The 14,684-nt window shown below is 50.3% G+C and overlaps 1 protein-coding gene across 4 annotated transcripts in view; it reads right to left on the bottom strand.

Moving 5' to 3' along the window:
- Positions 1-14,468, bottom strand: part of FAM81A (family with sequence similarity 81 member A) — a 95,467-nt gene extending 80,999 nt beyond the window's left edge. For 3 of the 4 annotated variants that reach the window (XM_055118049.1, XM_055118045.1, XM_055118047.1), the window contains exon 1: positions 14,334-14,468. The gene's annotated coding sequence lies outside the window, so the exon portion shown is untranslated. Of the gene's footprint in view, positions 1-4,887; positions 4,908-14,333 lie in introns of those variants that run through there. The other variant, XM_055118046.1, reaches the window with a different exon arrangement.
- Positions 14,469-14,684: the final 216 nt, after the last annotated feature.

The raw sequence follows: 14,684 nt of genomic DNA, 5'->3' as shown, positions 1-14,684 counted from the left end.
TCCAAAAGTAATACTGAAGCACAGAGCCAGGAGTAAGGCCTGACACCACTGGGTGTGGCACCAAAACAAAAACAAACAAAACTAATAGAGTGTACCAGGAAGGAGGACCAGAGAGATAGTACAGAGGAAAAGACACTTGCCTTATATACCAATCCATGTGCATCCAGCACCAGGACAGTCTCTCACCACAAGCACAGGCCAGGAGTAACCCTGAGGACAGTCAGGTGGGGACCCCCAAAACAAAAGAGTGGAAGGACAGAGACAAGGACAGTTGAAGGCCCCTCTAAGAAAGGCAGGTAAAAGCTGGTCAAAGGCCAGGAAGGAACTTTCTGGTGGGACAGGAGGTGTGCTGGGTGTGAGGATTCATCCAGGATGGGGAAAGGCAGGCTGAGAGGGGCAGGCGGGAGGCAGGAGACCAGAGCAGGACCCCCACAGGCAGAGACCTGGGCTGGCAGGAGGGAAGTGAGAGTCCACTCTCCCTCTCCCAAGGCCCCTTTAGTTCTCTCTCACCTCCCCTCCTCTCCACAGCTCTTCTCCCCTTCCTCCAGTGCCATCTCTCTTCCTTCACCTGCACGATTTCATCTCTCCATTTCCTTCTCTCCTCCTTCCGCTGTCCCTTTTCACAACTCCTCAAAGCATATTTGTTCATCTTCATTGGCTCACTTCTTGCCTTTGTCCCCACCCAGGTTCCAGTGCTGTCACTGGATGCCTCTCCCTTCCTCCACCCTCCGTTCCTGTTGGCAGCCAACAGTGTCTTCACTAAGTCTAGGAGTTAGAGTTTGGTGGGATTTGGGTCTTTCACATGCTTCCACTGTTTGTACTCCGTGCGAATTAAACCGTGTACATAAACCACACCACTGTCTTCCACTGAGCTCTGTTTCACCGAGCCTATCGCCTTGTTTAACCCACCTGCAGCTGGATAGACAACCAAGGGAGAGGCTCTGGCCTTGCACATGACCAGCCCTGGCTCAATCCTCAGCACCGTGGACACCCCCAAGAGGAATCCCCGAGCACAGAGCCAGGAGTATGCCCTGGGCACTGCCAGGTGTGGCCCAAAAAACAAAAGAAAAAAACAACAATACAGTTTCATCCATTTTTGTTCCAAATGGCAGGATATACTTTAGATGGTAAAAATTTTTTTGCAGTGCCTTATATGTTGAGGCATTCTCTCCACCACTGAGCACCCAGTCTATGTCTTCATCTTTTCTAAATAGTATTCCAGGGGCTGGAGTGATAGCACAGAGGGTAGGGCGTTTGCCTTGCACGCGGCCAACCGGGGTTCAAATCCCAGCATCCCATATGGTCCCCTGGGCACCGCCAGGGGTAATTCCTGAGTGAAGAGCCAGGAGTAACCCCTGTGCATCGCCGGTGTGACCCTAAATAAATAAATAAATAAATAGTATTCCAATGAGTAAATATGTGTCATAGCTTTTTTATCCACTCAGTATTCTGAGTGGATAAAGCAGAGTAGTATCTCAATGTGTCATAACTTCTTTATCCACTCAGCCATTAATAGGCATTTAAATGTATACTAAGTTTTGATTATTGTGAATAATTCTGCTATTGAACACAAGGGTGCTAATAACCTTTCCAATTTGTGTTTTCAGATCCATACGGCCCAGGTGTGGTATTGCTGAATTGTAGCACATCACAATATTGAATGCTTGTTTTATATTTCCTGTAATGTATCTACCAAAATTGTTAAGCTTCCCATTATTGATGGACATTTATAATCATGATTTAGTTTCACTTTTGGTCTTTGGGTTTTCTTTGTTTTGTGAAACAATAGAGGCGACTTTTAAAAAGTCAGCAACAGATAAAACTTATGTAATGTTATAATGCAATGTTATTTTAATAAAAATAACTTCAAGTCAGGGACTGGAGTGATAATACAGTGGGTAAAGCCTTACAATTGGTTGACCCAGGTTCAATCCCAGTACCATGTATGGTCCCTTAAGACCTGCCAGGCATAACCCTTGAGCGCAGAGCAGGAATAAACCCTGGAACTCTGGGATGTGTTCCTCTGATGAGCACCAACAAACTGCAGAATGTTGGTCTGCTGGCACCTGGAAATCTCCTACTTCCCTGACTGCTCAGACATCTAACCCTCAGATGGCTGATGGGGAACATCACAGCACGATGCTGGAGATCAGTGTCTTCCTGAATGGGCCTCAGGGCTGCTGCCTCCAGAAGCCCAGGCCTTTGTAGCCCAGGCCTTTGTGAGTCGCTCCTTGAGTGTGAAGGACGTGGGACTTGCTCAGACCCCTACCACGGCAGACCAGCAGGTCTGGTGATCTGGGGTCAGCCAGCCCTGGGAGACGCTGACCCCATCACACAGGGCCTCCCTCTGCTGTGAGGATAAGGGCATTCATTTTATCATACAACTTGAAGAAATCAAACACATTTCTAAGCGGTCGTCTTGCTTAGAAACAACCAAAAAGAATATTGAAGTTAAAACAAGAGCTTCAATATTGTATAAATCTGCTTTGTCAGAAGAGCTGAAAACACAAGAAAACTTGAGCATATTGGTTGTGAGGAGTTACTGTGTGCATCAAAACCATATTCCTTAATATTGTACACATACTACCTAAACACCTCTTACATACTCTTACATACACCTCTAACAAAACACCCTTACGTGTATTCCACAGTTGGCATTCACAAGAACACTTAAGGGAGCTCCACCTCTAAGTGTAAACGTGGAGGAAGGAGGGCTAAATGCACGCTGCAGGCAGTGAATGGTTAATACATGACACTCATTCAATAAAAAACATTTGTAGGAATAAATGAATTAGAATTGAAAGTGCCAATGTGAATAAAGTGCAGCAATATATTAACTAAAAGTCAAGTAGAAGAATTGAAATATGTGGAAGTCGATGTAGAGGTCTCGTTCTGTTCAGCAGGGAGAACCCTTCGTAGGGCACAGCTGAAAGAACAGACGCAGAGCCCGGAGGAGGGAGAAAAGGCCTTTATTCTATGGCAGTTACAGTATTTATACCTCCCTGTTGGGAGGAGGTGGTGCCAGGACCCCCAACAGAAATGCAGGGTGTGGCACGGGATTTAGCTAGTAATAAACAAATGCTGATAGGATAAGATCAGTAAGATTAGGAGTGGCAACCTTTGCTAGGTGTGGCATGGGGTTAGCTAGTGATTAAACAAATAGTGACAGGATAAGATCAGTAAGGTAAAATGGCTCCCTACAGAAATATATTTGCTGTCATAATATGATATTTTTATAAATGCTTGAAATATGCAAATCTGTAATATCTAAAGCTGATTACAGAAATGATAAATACCTAATCAGTGTCACTAATTTATCTCTTAGTGGGATACACAGGGTAAGACACATAGGCTGTATGATATTTTGCTTCTTAAACGTCATGGTTCATTACATTGTTAAAAAACTAAATAAAAGTACTTCCTTCTGACCTCACTTAAAAAAATAAAAAACAAACATGTAGAGACCTTGAGGGCAATCAGCATACTCATATAAATGAATCTTTCCTTAGGTTCAAGGGATCATACATTCGGGGATCATCAAATTGGAATTATGGGGCAATAGTAACTAGTTTTGATCCAATCTCTATCCTTATAGCAAATATCTACCCTAAACATGTGATATAACCCAAATGTTAGAATTTCTATTAAAAAGTGATTGATCAAATGCCCAACAATAGAGCTGAAGATTATACAGCAATTAGGGCACTTGACTTGCACACATTTGACCCCGGTTTGATCCTTGAACCATCTGTGGTTCCTTGAGCCCTGCCAGCAGTGATCCCTGAATGCACAGCTAGGAGTAAGCCCTGAGTACCATCAAGTTTGGCCCCCCCAGAACCCCCCAAAATATGTCCATGTTCATCAGAACATGGCATATCTGCTTCAAAGAGTACATGCAGCTCTCTAAGTGGATTTGGTTGGGGGAGAGGGGTTTCCCCAGAGGTCCTGAGGACCACCAGGACCACTCCCCACAGTACTTAGAGAACAGACACTGCTAGGGGTCAAACCCAGGACCTAGTAATTGCATGGAGTCTGCCCCTTAAACTACTCCCAGCCAGGTCCTGGGCAACAATTTTAAATAGTCATCATTATGATCTGTAGCACTGTAGCACTCTCGTCCCGTTGTTCATCAATTTGCTCGAGCGGGCATCAGTAACGTCTCCATTGTGAGACTTGTTACTGTTTTTGGCATATCGAATATGCCACAGGTAGCTTGCCAGGCTCTGCCGTGTGGGCGGGATACTCTCGGTAGCTTGCTGGGATCTCCAAGAGGGGCAGAGGAATGGAATCCGGGTGGGCCGAGTGCAAGGCAAACACCCTACCCGCTGTGCGCTATTGCTTTAGTTCATTATTATGATCATCAACAGAAAATATTCATATGCTAGTTAACATAGGAAGGGGCTGTTTCTTTTCTTAAAAGAATAAGATGAGACTTCCTATTATTGTTGTTGTTGGGTTACTTAGTTTTGGGGGCCAGACTTGACTGTGCTCAAGTCTTACTCCTGGTTCTATATTTAGGAATCACTCATGGTGGGACTCGAGAGACCATATGGGATGTGGAGAATGAACCAGAGTCAGCCACATGTAAAGTCAGCACCCTCCCCACTGTGCTATCTCCCCTGCCTGGAGACTGTACGTATATATATTACTATTTAGAATTATCTCCAGGGTCTGGAAAGCAGCTTTGCTCCAAAGCCCCACAACTAAGGCATGCAAATGGTTCAGTATAAGAGTTTTAGGGCCCCTATTAAATGCTGCAACTCCATCTTGGCACACCTGCCCCATCTTGCTCCTCTTTCCCAGGGCAAGAAGATCACCATGCTTAGTGCTATCGAGAGAGAAGCCAAAACATTCGCAATCAAGGACAGCCACTCCTCATCCGCCTACCTTCACTCTCCTCTCTGACCTCCACAGACACTTCTCTCCTTGGATTTGCCTTTCTTTTTAATGCTGCTCCCCACACCCCATCCCTGCACAGAATTGCAGGAATTCCTCTGTGTAAATAGCTGGTGTCTAGGCAGATGATTTGTTTTCAGTGAAAGAGAAGGGCGAGGGCTGTACCGTGGAAGCTAGAGATGACTCATGCCAAAGGAAGAGGCAGCAGAAGAAAGACCACTCATAGCAGGAGCTTTCCACAGAGCGCAGAGCGGGGGAGTGCAGCTAAGTGGGCTCAGTCTGTCTCTGTAAGAGACGGCTCCCAGAAACCAGAGCAACAGGACAGCAGGCAGGGTGCTCGCTTACACTCAGCTGGCCCGGCTTCAATCTGTGGGATCCTATATGGGTCCCAAATACTGCCAGGAGTAATTTCTGGTTGAAGAGCCAGGAATAACCCCCAATCATCACCACGTATGGTCCAAAAACAAAAAGAGAGACTAACAGAATCAGAGACAGAGACAGAGAAAGAGAAAAAGAGAAAGAGGGAGAGGGAGAGAGAGAGAGAGGGAGAGAGAGAGAGAGAGAGAGAGAGAGGGAGGGAGGGAGGGAGGGAGGGAGGGAAAGAGAGAGAGCTCCTGTGGGCTACAGAGACAGAATAGACAGTAAGGCACTCACCTTGCATGCAACCAGCATAGGTTGGACCCCCAGAACCACATACGGCCCCCAGAGCCCTATCGGAAGAGATCCCTGAGCACAGAGGCAGGAATGAGCACAGCTGGGTGTGGCTATATCCCCACCACCCCCCACAAAAAATAAACAAATTAAGAAAGTAAATGAAAAGAGAGAGAGAGTTCCACTTTCCCTACGTCTGCCAGAGTTGGTTTTGCTGTTGCTGCTGTTTGTAGCTGTTTGTTTGGGAACTATACCAAATGATACTCAGGGGTTACTACTGGCTCTTCACCAGGAATTACTTCTGGTTGTGCTCCACGGACCATATGAATACCACGGACTGAGCCTGGGTCTGCTGCAAGCAAAGCAAGTCCCTACCTGCTGTACATCTCTCCAGTGCCTCTGTCCAAGTCTGAAGACCAGAGGACTCACTTTGCAAAAGGCAGCCTGGACTAGCACATAGGGGCATAGCTGGACTACGACTATGAAGTTGATCTGGATAAGTCATCCAAGAAGGGAGACTAAGGCCTTCCACGGCCTCTAAGACACTGAGAATTCTCATACCCAAAACCTTCCTCAGTAGCAAATGACATTTTTACCTGTGCTCAGACCCTACCCCCATATGTTAATAGTGTAGCCAACACCGAGAAAGTTCCTCAGCCTCCCACAGGGAAGAGTATGTAAGGTTCCAGTGCTGAAAGCATTATGTAATAATGTTTTGGCTTTTTTTTAGTAGTGGAAGGAAATAAATCAAAACATAAATAGAATGAAAAAAATTTTATTCTTTCCACCTTCTCAAAAGATTTGAATAAGGGTACTATTTTCATGACAACAAACATTTATTTTGGGAGGTGCATGGGGATTAAACCTACCACTTCACACATGCAAGGCAAGTGCTCTACCACTGAGCCACAGTCCCAGTCAAAATGACAAAAATTCAAGTGAAAACTTGAATAACCAATGAGGAAAAAGTAAAAAAAAAAAAAAAGAAGAAGAAGAAAAAGAAAGAAAACAGAAATTACCCATTTGTTTCTATCAAAACCAAGAGACGAGTCTGGTCCTGAACCAGGACCAGAGGATGATATGACTCAGATCTAAATATGATGTTCATTATTTTTTCAATGTAGATTAAAACTAAATATAACATGACATTTATCATTTGAATTTAGGGGGGGAATTGAGTGGGGACACGACCAGTGGTACTCAGGGTTACTTCTGGCCCTGTGCTCAAGGCTCACTCTTGGCAGAGCTTGGGGGCCTCTATCCTGTGAAAGGGAACCAGACCCAGCTTGGCTACATACAAAACAGGTGCCTTACCCCCGTTCTATCTTTCTGACTCCTGAAATTCTTTATGTTTTTGCAAAGGGATCAATCTTTGCAGAGCTCAGAGCTGGGGACTGAACCCAATCAGTCATGTACAAGGCAAGTGCCCTGCCCATAGGACTACGGTTGCCCCCACCCTGAAATATTTTTAAGAACACAGTAGAGCAGTATTAACTATTGCACGTTGTCATGTGAGAGATCACTAGAACTTTTTCACCTCTGGAACTGAAACTCTATTGAACAACTCCCCACATGCTACTGTTCTCTCGGGAAGTTTCATGTGGCTAACAGTGAGAAGCCCAAACTGCAGAGAATTAAGGAGGGCAGGCACCAGCCCCTCTGTTCCAGGGGCCATGAGTGGGTGCTGTCTGTCAGCACCTCATTCCAAAGCTTGCAGTTCCAGGGCGAGTCCCTTCCCTGCGGCCCAAGGCAGAGAGTTCTGGTGCCTTTTGCAAAACGTGGCTTGATTGCTCTTTGTAAGACCCTGTGTACTTTGCTCTCTCTTTCCTAAGGAAGCCTGAAGACACAGGACGATGGGGAGGGCCTGTACTTCTGACCCATTTACAAATAAAAACAGAACCAAGAGTTCTGAGTTTCCCCCAACTCTTTGACTTCCAGTCAGTGCCAAACTCCCCTTGACAGAGGATGAGACCATGAAGCCTGTGACATTCAAGGAAGCTCTCTCAGGTCCAGCTGGACCCACATGGAACCTCTAGGGCCCAAGAACAGCCGCCCGTGTGGCTTCAGTTCACTAGCCACAGCTCAAAAGCTCACTTTTTTTTTTTTTTTTTTTTTGCTTTTTTGGTCACACCCAGCGATGCTCAGGGGTTACTCCTGGCTTTGCACTCAGGAATTGCTCCTGGCAGTTCTTGGGGGACCATATGGGATGCCAGGGATCGAACCCAGGTCGGCCGCATGCAAGGCAAACACCCTACCCGCTGTGCTATCACTCCGGCCCCCAAAAAGCTCACTTTTTTATAAAGAGAACCCCTGGGGGTGGGGGGGAGGGGGGAGAAACAGATTGGTTTTGTTCCCATCTATTAATAACAGCTATTTTGACATGCTATTTAAGTCTCCTATTGTTACTTGAACACTCCGTGGATTCTGTCTCCCAAACTGAGCTGTTTAGGGATAACAGGGGCCACAGACGCATCTGCAACTCTGAACTGCAACTCCTCACCGACACCCACAACTATTTGCTCATTTTCTTGTTTTGTTCTAGTCCACTGAGACCTATGGTTCTTATCACCTGCCAGGGACAGGCTGAGCCCAGGGCCATGGTCTGCCATGCTGTCCACTATCACGCCCAGCACCCACAGGATAGGTGGTGTCTTGGTATGAGTTTTAGGGTGCTTTTTTGATGAACAACAGCTATATTTGGCAAATTATTCTTTCTAGCATTAGAGGAGACACATGCCCAAATTCTATAAAGGGGAATGTGCCAAACGCAACAACTAGAACAGAGAAAAAAAAAGAAGTATTATAAGAGCTGGTGTAAACACTCCACCTACTAAACTCCCTGCCCCCGGCCCCCAGGCTCCAAGGATCAGGTGAAGGCGGGGCGGGCGGATTCTGCCCGAAGGAGCCAGGGAGGGGCAGACTCAGAGGAAGGAGCGACACCCGCCTCTCAGACAGGCAGGGCGAGGCGGGCTTCCCCACAGAGCACTGTCCCCAAGACTCCTCTGCAGAATTGACTTGAGTTCAGCGCCTGCATTTTAGAACTATTTTCGCCAGAGCAGGGGAGGACTCCAGAGCTCCCCCAGAGATAATTAAAAATGTAGCGGGGAGGAAAGGGGATCTGAAATAAACAAAACCCAAGCTGCAGGCACCCATGGTTTCTGAATAACATCTTCCCGGTTCAACAATGTTAAGAATTCCATAATGTGAAGGCACCCCCCACACTCTCTCCCACATGAGCACGCTTCTTACTGAAGCCGAGCTGGGCCGCGAATATCTTGCGTTCACTTCTCCAGCTACTCTCTCCAGAGAGAACATTCCACACAGAAGCTTTCTGGAGGGGGAAGAGTGCCCAGCAGCCAAGCAAGCTGGGGGCAATTCTGCTGCCTGATACAACCAATAATCCCCTAAGCCTCACTCTCACCTCAAGGAACACAGCTGGTGCTGACAGAGACAATGAAGATGACTTTGTGTTTGTAATTGTTTGGGGGCCACACCCAGCAGTGCTCAGGGGTTACTCCTGGCTTTGTACTCAGAATTTACTCCTGGTGGTCCTCAGAGATTGAACCCACGTGCAAAGCAAGAGCCCTACTCACGGTACTATCTCCCCACCCCTGAAGAGGGCCTTTGATGCCTCCTTAATCTCGGTCACCGTCCTGGGGTACCCCAAAGATGCTGTCACATTAGCCATTTGATCATCACCAATGACACCACGTTGCAAGGACCAGAAGCCACGGAGCCACGAGGGGGGAACTCAGTACAAGACCATGCAGCAGAGCAGGAGGTGTGACCAGGGAGCTGGGGCATCACCTGAGCAGAGGTGGTGACAAGGTCTCTGAGTAGCCAAAATGAACCCTTGTTTGCTCTTTACATTACCCTCCAGCCAGGGAGAATGGCGAGGGGGCTGAGAAGTTAGGGAGCACAGCAGAGGCGGGCAGAGAGAGGAGGGGAAGGAGAGCCGGGGAGGGGCCCGGTGGTGACCCGGCTCATGAGCCAGAAGCTGCTGCTTGGGCCCAGCCCTCTGGGGATGACCTCAGGGTTTCTCTCTCCTTAGAATCCAACAGGCCCCACAATCCATCATCCTGCTGGAGCTGCCCACAGCACCTTCAGAGTCGGCGCGACTGTAGAGAGGCCTGTGCTGGACCTGCGGGCATCCGCCTGACCAGGCGAAGGTGGGTCTCACCCGCATTCGGGGTCTCACCCACACACGGGGTCTCACCCGCACTCGGGTCTCACCCACACACGGGGTCTCACCTGCATTCGGGGTCTCACCCACACACGGGGTCTCACCCACACACGGGGTCTCACCCGCACACGGGGTCTCACCTGCATTCGGGGTCTCACCCACACACGGGGTCTCACCCACACACGGGGTCTCACCCGCACACGGGGTCTCACCCACACACGGGGTCTCACCTGCATTCGGGGTCTCACCCGCACACTGGAGGGGGGCGGATACCACAACCCAACATGAGAGAGTCTCACACCCATGCACTCAGGGTCTCACACCCGCACATGTGTGTCGAGCAGGTGGCCTGGAGCCTGTGTACCTGGGGCACGGGCCCCCAGGTGAACAGGGCCCCTGGGGACGGCACCAGCTCTTCGAAGGGACCTGGGTCTGGGCTCACAGTGCAGGGCCACATGAGAGGGAGGGAGCAGGGGGGGACCGCGACAGGGAAGTGGACAAAAAAGGGGTGAGGCACAGGGAGCTCAGGATGGAAGGGTGTAGCTGGGCCCAGGCGAGAAGCTGGGAGAGGGCACAGGGCCCCTAGGGGCCTCAGCTCACCAGGGGCTTGGAGGAGCCCAGAGCTCAAGGCCTGGACTCTATGGCCAGGACACCCCTGAAAGAGTATGGCCCCCTAGACTCTGAGACTTTGAATTCACTCCCTTGCCCCACACCCACACCCCACAGGCTCAGCATGGGGAGCCAGGGGTCCACCTCTGGATGGCTCAGTCCCTGGTGACCTGGCACAGGACCCCTGCATGGAGGCTGTCTTCAGCGCCAGGCACTCACGCTCAGAACAACCAGGCGGGGACAGCACACGGCCTGGATCTGGGCCCAGCCCCAGAACCTCCTGGAATGTTCTGAGCACTGCCAGGGTATGGACCAAATCCCTTACTTACCCCACCCCCACCATTAAAAAAATATGTGACTTGTAGAAAGGGTGAGTGAGATTTGGGAAGAGTGAGGAAGGCCCGAGGAAAGGGGAGAGAGGAAAGCGCTGATGGAGCAAGTTCCCACAGATACGGGGAGGGGAGAGTCCAGGGAACGAGGCTGTGGGGTCCGGGCTGCAGCCTGGGGGGACACTGGGAGGTATGGTCTCTCTCTGAGAAAGAGAAAAATCAAAAAAGGACAAATCCAGACAAGAACAAACACTTGGGAGGGGAGAAGCAGGCAGGGGGACTTACATTAAGGGGCAGTCAAATGTACCCATGAACATTCTTCATTTTGGGGGGGAACATGCAGCATGACTCAGAGCTTACTCCTGCTTGCACTCATGAATTACTGCTGGTGATGCTGGGAATCGAACACAGGTTGTCCACATGCAGGCCAAGCACCCTCCCTACTGTGCTATCACTCCAGCCCCTCTTCGTCTCATCAGCCGAAAAAGCCTCTCCAGAAAGGAAACTGGAAGCTGAAGAATGGGAGTGTTTGCCCTGGCTATGGAACTCAATCATGAGTCCAAAAATAAATAAATAAGAAGTAGTCAGAGTAACTGTACAGCAAATAGCACACTTGTCTTGCACACAGCCAACCCTGATTCAATCCCTCACACCCTATATGGTCTCTCAAGCTTACCATCAGTGTTCCCTGTATGCAGAGCCAGGAGTAAGCCCTTAGAACAACTGGTGTGGCCCAAAACAAACTTTCTAAAAGAATGGGCTTTTCTTTTATCTTCAAGAGATAAAACGTAGGTGAATCAGAGTCAGCACAACTTGGGTGGTGGAACCATTTGGGAAAGTCTGTGATTTTCTCCTGGATAATTTGGCTGAGAAAGATAAAAGCAGATATTGAGGGTGGTCTGGGACTGAGAAGTGGAATAGGAGAAGTCCAGCAGGTTAAGACAAAGGGGACTGAGGTGTCTGGAAACACACATGCACATCAAGTGGAGAAAGGGGGTCACAAAGGGAGTGACAAATGAAGGGAACAACAACCACGAGACAGATAGTGGACTCCAGGGGTGCAAAGATTCAGCTAAGCAAGCCAACATTCAAGTTTCAGAGCTTGAAGGGGGGTCCCCCAGGACGGGAGAGAGCACAGCAGGTAAGGTGCTGGCCTGGCATGTGGCAGGTCCCCGTTCAATCCCCAGCACCACATAGGGTTCCCTGAGCATAGAGCCGGGAGGGAACTATGAACACCACCAGGTATGGCTCAAAAGCCCAAATAAATTAATAAATAAACCCTCCCGGGATTGAATAAGTCTATGAGGTGAACAGTTTGAAGCAAAGTGGAAACGAAGATTGTGGGAGATGATGTCAAGGACCTTCAAGTACTTCAAGGTCAAAGAACAGAGCTTCAACATAAACCCTAGGGTCTCCAGGAGAGATGAAACAGAGAAGAGAATCAACTGGGAGCACTTTGTGGATATTCCTGTGTCATCCAAGTCAGATGATTCCAAGCCTGGATGTCCATTGGAATCATGGGCCAGCTTCGTTTATCTCTCCCTCCTTTGGGGGTTTGTCCTTAAAATAGGGATTTGCAGGGCTGGAGCAATAGCACAGCGGGTAGGGCGTTTGCCTTGCACGCGGTCGACCCGGGTTCTATTCCCAGCATCCCATATGGTCCCCTGGGCACTGCCAGGAGTGATTCCTGAGTGCAGAGCCAGGAATAACCCCTGTGCATTGCCGGGTGTGACCCAAAAAGAAAAAAAATTAAAATAGGGATTTGCAGGTTGTAACCACTTTGCAGGTTTAAGGGAGTGTAAAAATCCCCATTGGCCCCCTTCCCTGAGATGCCCCAGAGATTCTGAGTAGCTCCCAGGCTGACCAAGTGCTGACCGAGAGGAGGAGGAGCCCATGGGCCCACGGCAAGCAGCCTGGCCTGAGGACAAGAACCTGTCTGGGTCACCATGGCTGGCACTTCTGGGGTGGCCCCAAGCAGAGAGAGTGGCCGCAGCCCTATTCCAGCACGACCTGAGCAGAGAGATCTGGAGCAGGTGGTTCACACAGGCTCTGGAGCTGGAAAAGGGGTGGAAGAAACGTGGAAACATGGGAACATGGCCGCAGGTTGAAAGGCAGAAAGTAAGTGGAAGGCAGGTGGGAGACGGGAAACACACGGCGGAGAGCAGGATGAGCAGTTTGTTAGTGGGTGTGATTCATGAGAGCCTGGTGGAGCTGGTGGTAGAATTCCTGGGTGCCGGGGATTTTTCTGAGTTATCAGATTGTTAACACGTAAGCCATTCAAGATGATTAAACCAGAGGTAAATATGCATGCAGAAGCTTATTCATTAACACTGACATTTTCATCTTCCCTGCCCACATTTCTGTACAAAGCAAACCAGACTAGAGTGAGTATCCCAGTGACCAGGGAGAGGATCCGAACAATTCCTTCCTTCCCTCTCCTAGGAAGAGCGAGCTTAAGAATGGAGCTGTCTCTAGATGGGGCCTGCTCTCTGTCTTTTTTTAGCAAGAGCCAAGGCTAAAAATAGAAGAGGTGTCAGCCCACTGGTCTCAGGGGCACCCCCTGTCCCACACACACCCCACAGCTGGGCCAGAAAGCCCACATGGTGTACAGCCTGGGGAAGGTTCTGGGTGAAGAACAGATCTCCTTCCACAAATCCACTCTTATCTAAAGAGCAAGCTGTCTGAGTGCTCTGCACTTGTGCAGGTTCAAGTAATTCCAGCATTATTTCTGGTTACTCCTCTGACAGTATTTCTAACACTGACACACACAGACTTAAAGATGAGGGCGTGAATGCAGCCAGGCGAGCATGAACACACACACACACACACACACACACACACACACACATTTGCATATTGAAGAAATGACTCATTTCATCCGCTGCTGCCTGCCACTATTGCGTTTTAATTTTACCTGTTCAAATACAAAGTTTCCTATTAGATTAACTACAGGAAAGAAACACCCAGGAGTGCTAGCTCTGATCTTGCTCGTGACTTTGAAAGCACAGAAAGGTCTTTTAACGCCGGCATCTGGAGAAGCCAGCCTCTGGACCACCCACGACTGCACCATCAGCCTAAAACTAGCATTTCTGGCCCCTTTGGAAACCAGTCCATGGAAAGTCTACAGGGTCGAACCTAGTATGTCCGTTAGCTGTAGACGGCTCTTGGGAGCCCTTTCTGCAAACAGCCCATGGGAACAGCCCAAGCGCCTCCAAAGGGCAGGGAAGGGGCCAGAGGGGTGCAGCGCCCAAGGTCACACGCTCCCCTAAGACAAGGGTCGAACGACCAGCAAGTCCCACACTCCTTCCGTGCAGCTCCCCGCCGCCCCCACCACCCACTCATACACACACCACACACACACACACACACACACACACACACACACACACACACACACACACTATGGTGCGCTGGTTTGCTCTCATGCAGCCACCTCCAGCCCCCGCAAACATGCAATGCCAGTTGTGCTTGTGCCCAACTTCGCCCCTGCGCGCTGCTGGTTTCAGGGGCCACGCACCGTCCGGCCCACGCATTCTCCCCGAGCCTCTCTTCCCCGGGCGTGCGCCCAAGGTCACCGACGGTCCGCGGGACGCGCCGGATGCGGGGACCCCCCCCCCCCCCAGCCCAGAGGAGGCCCGGCCGGGGATCGAGGACGCGGCACTCACCGGCGCGGGGGGCGGGCGCTCCTCGGCGGCCCATGATCTCGCACGGGACTGGCGCGGGGCTGGCGCGGGCGCGGGGCGTGGGGCGCTGGGAGCCCGGGCGCGGCCAATGAGCGCGCGCAGCCCGGCCGGGTTGGGGCTCCCGGGGCGCACGCAGCCCCAGCCGCTCGGGGCGCGTTGCCTGGACGCGGTTGCCGTGGTACCCGAGTGAGGCTTTCCCCGCGCCGCCCACGGCCCCTAGCTCCGGGACCCGCGACCCCCGCCCCGGCTGCAGGGAGAGACGAGCCGGCGACGCGTGATGGAGACGCCGCCGCGGGGCGCGCGCCAAGAGGCCCCGGAGCGCGCAAGTCGCCG

Source organism: Sorex araneus, chromosome 10 (genome assembly GCF_027595985.1).
Source record: "Sorex araneus isolate mSorAra2 chromosome 10, mSorAra2.pri, whole genome shotgun sequence".
Taxonomy (NCBI): domain Eukaryota; kingdom Metazoa; phylum Chordata; class Mammalia; order Eulipotyphla; family Soricidae; genus Sorex; species Sorex araneus.
Note: the sequence above shows the minus strand (reverse complement) of the source record. Positions and strands in the feature narration are given on the sequence as shown.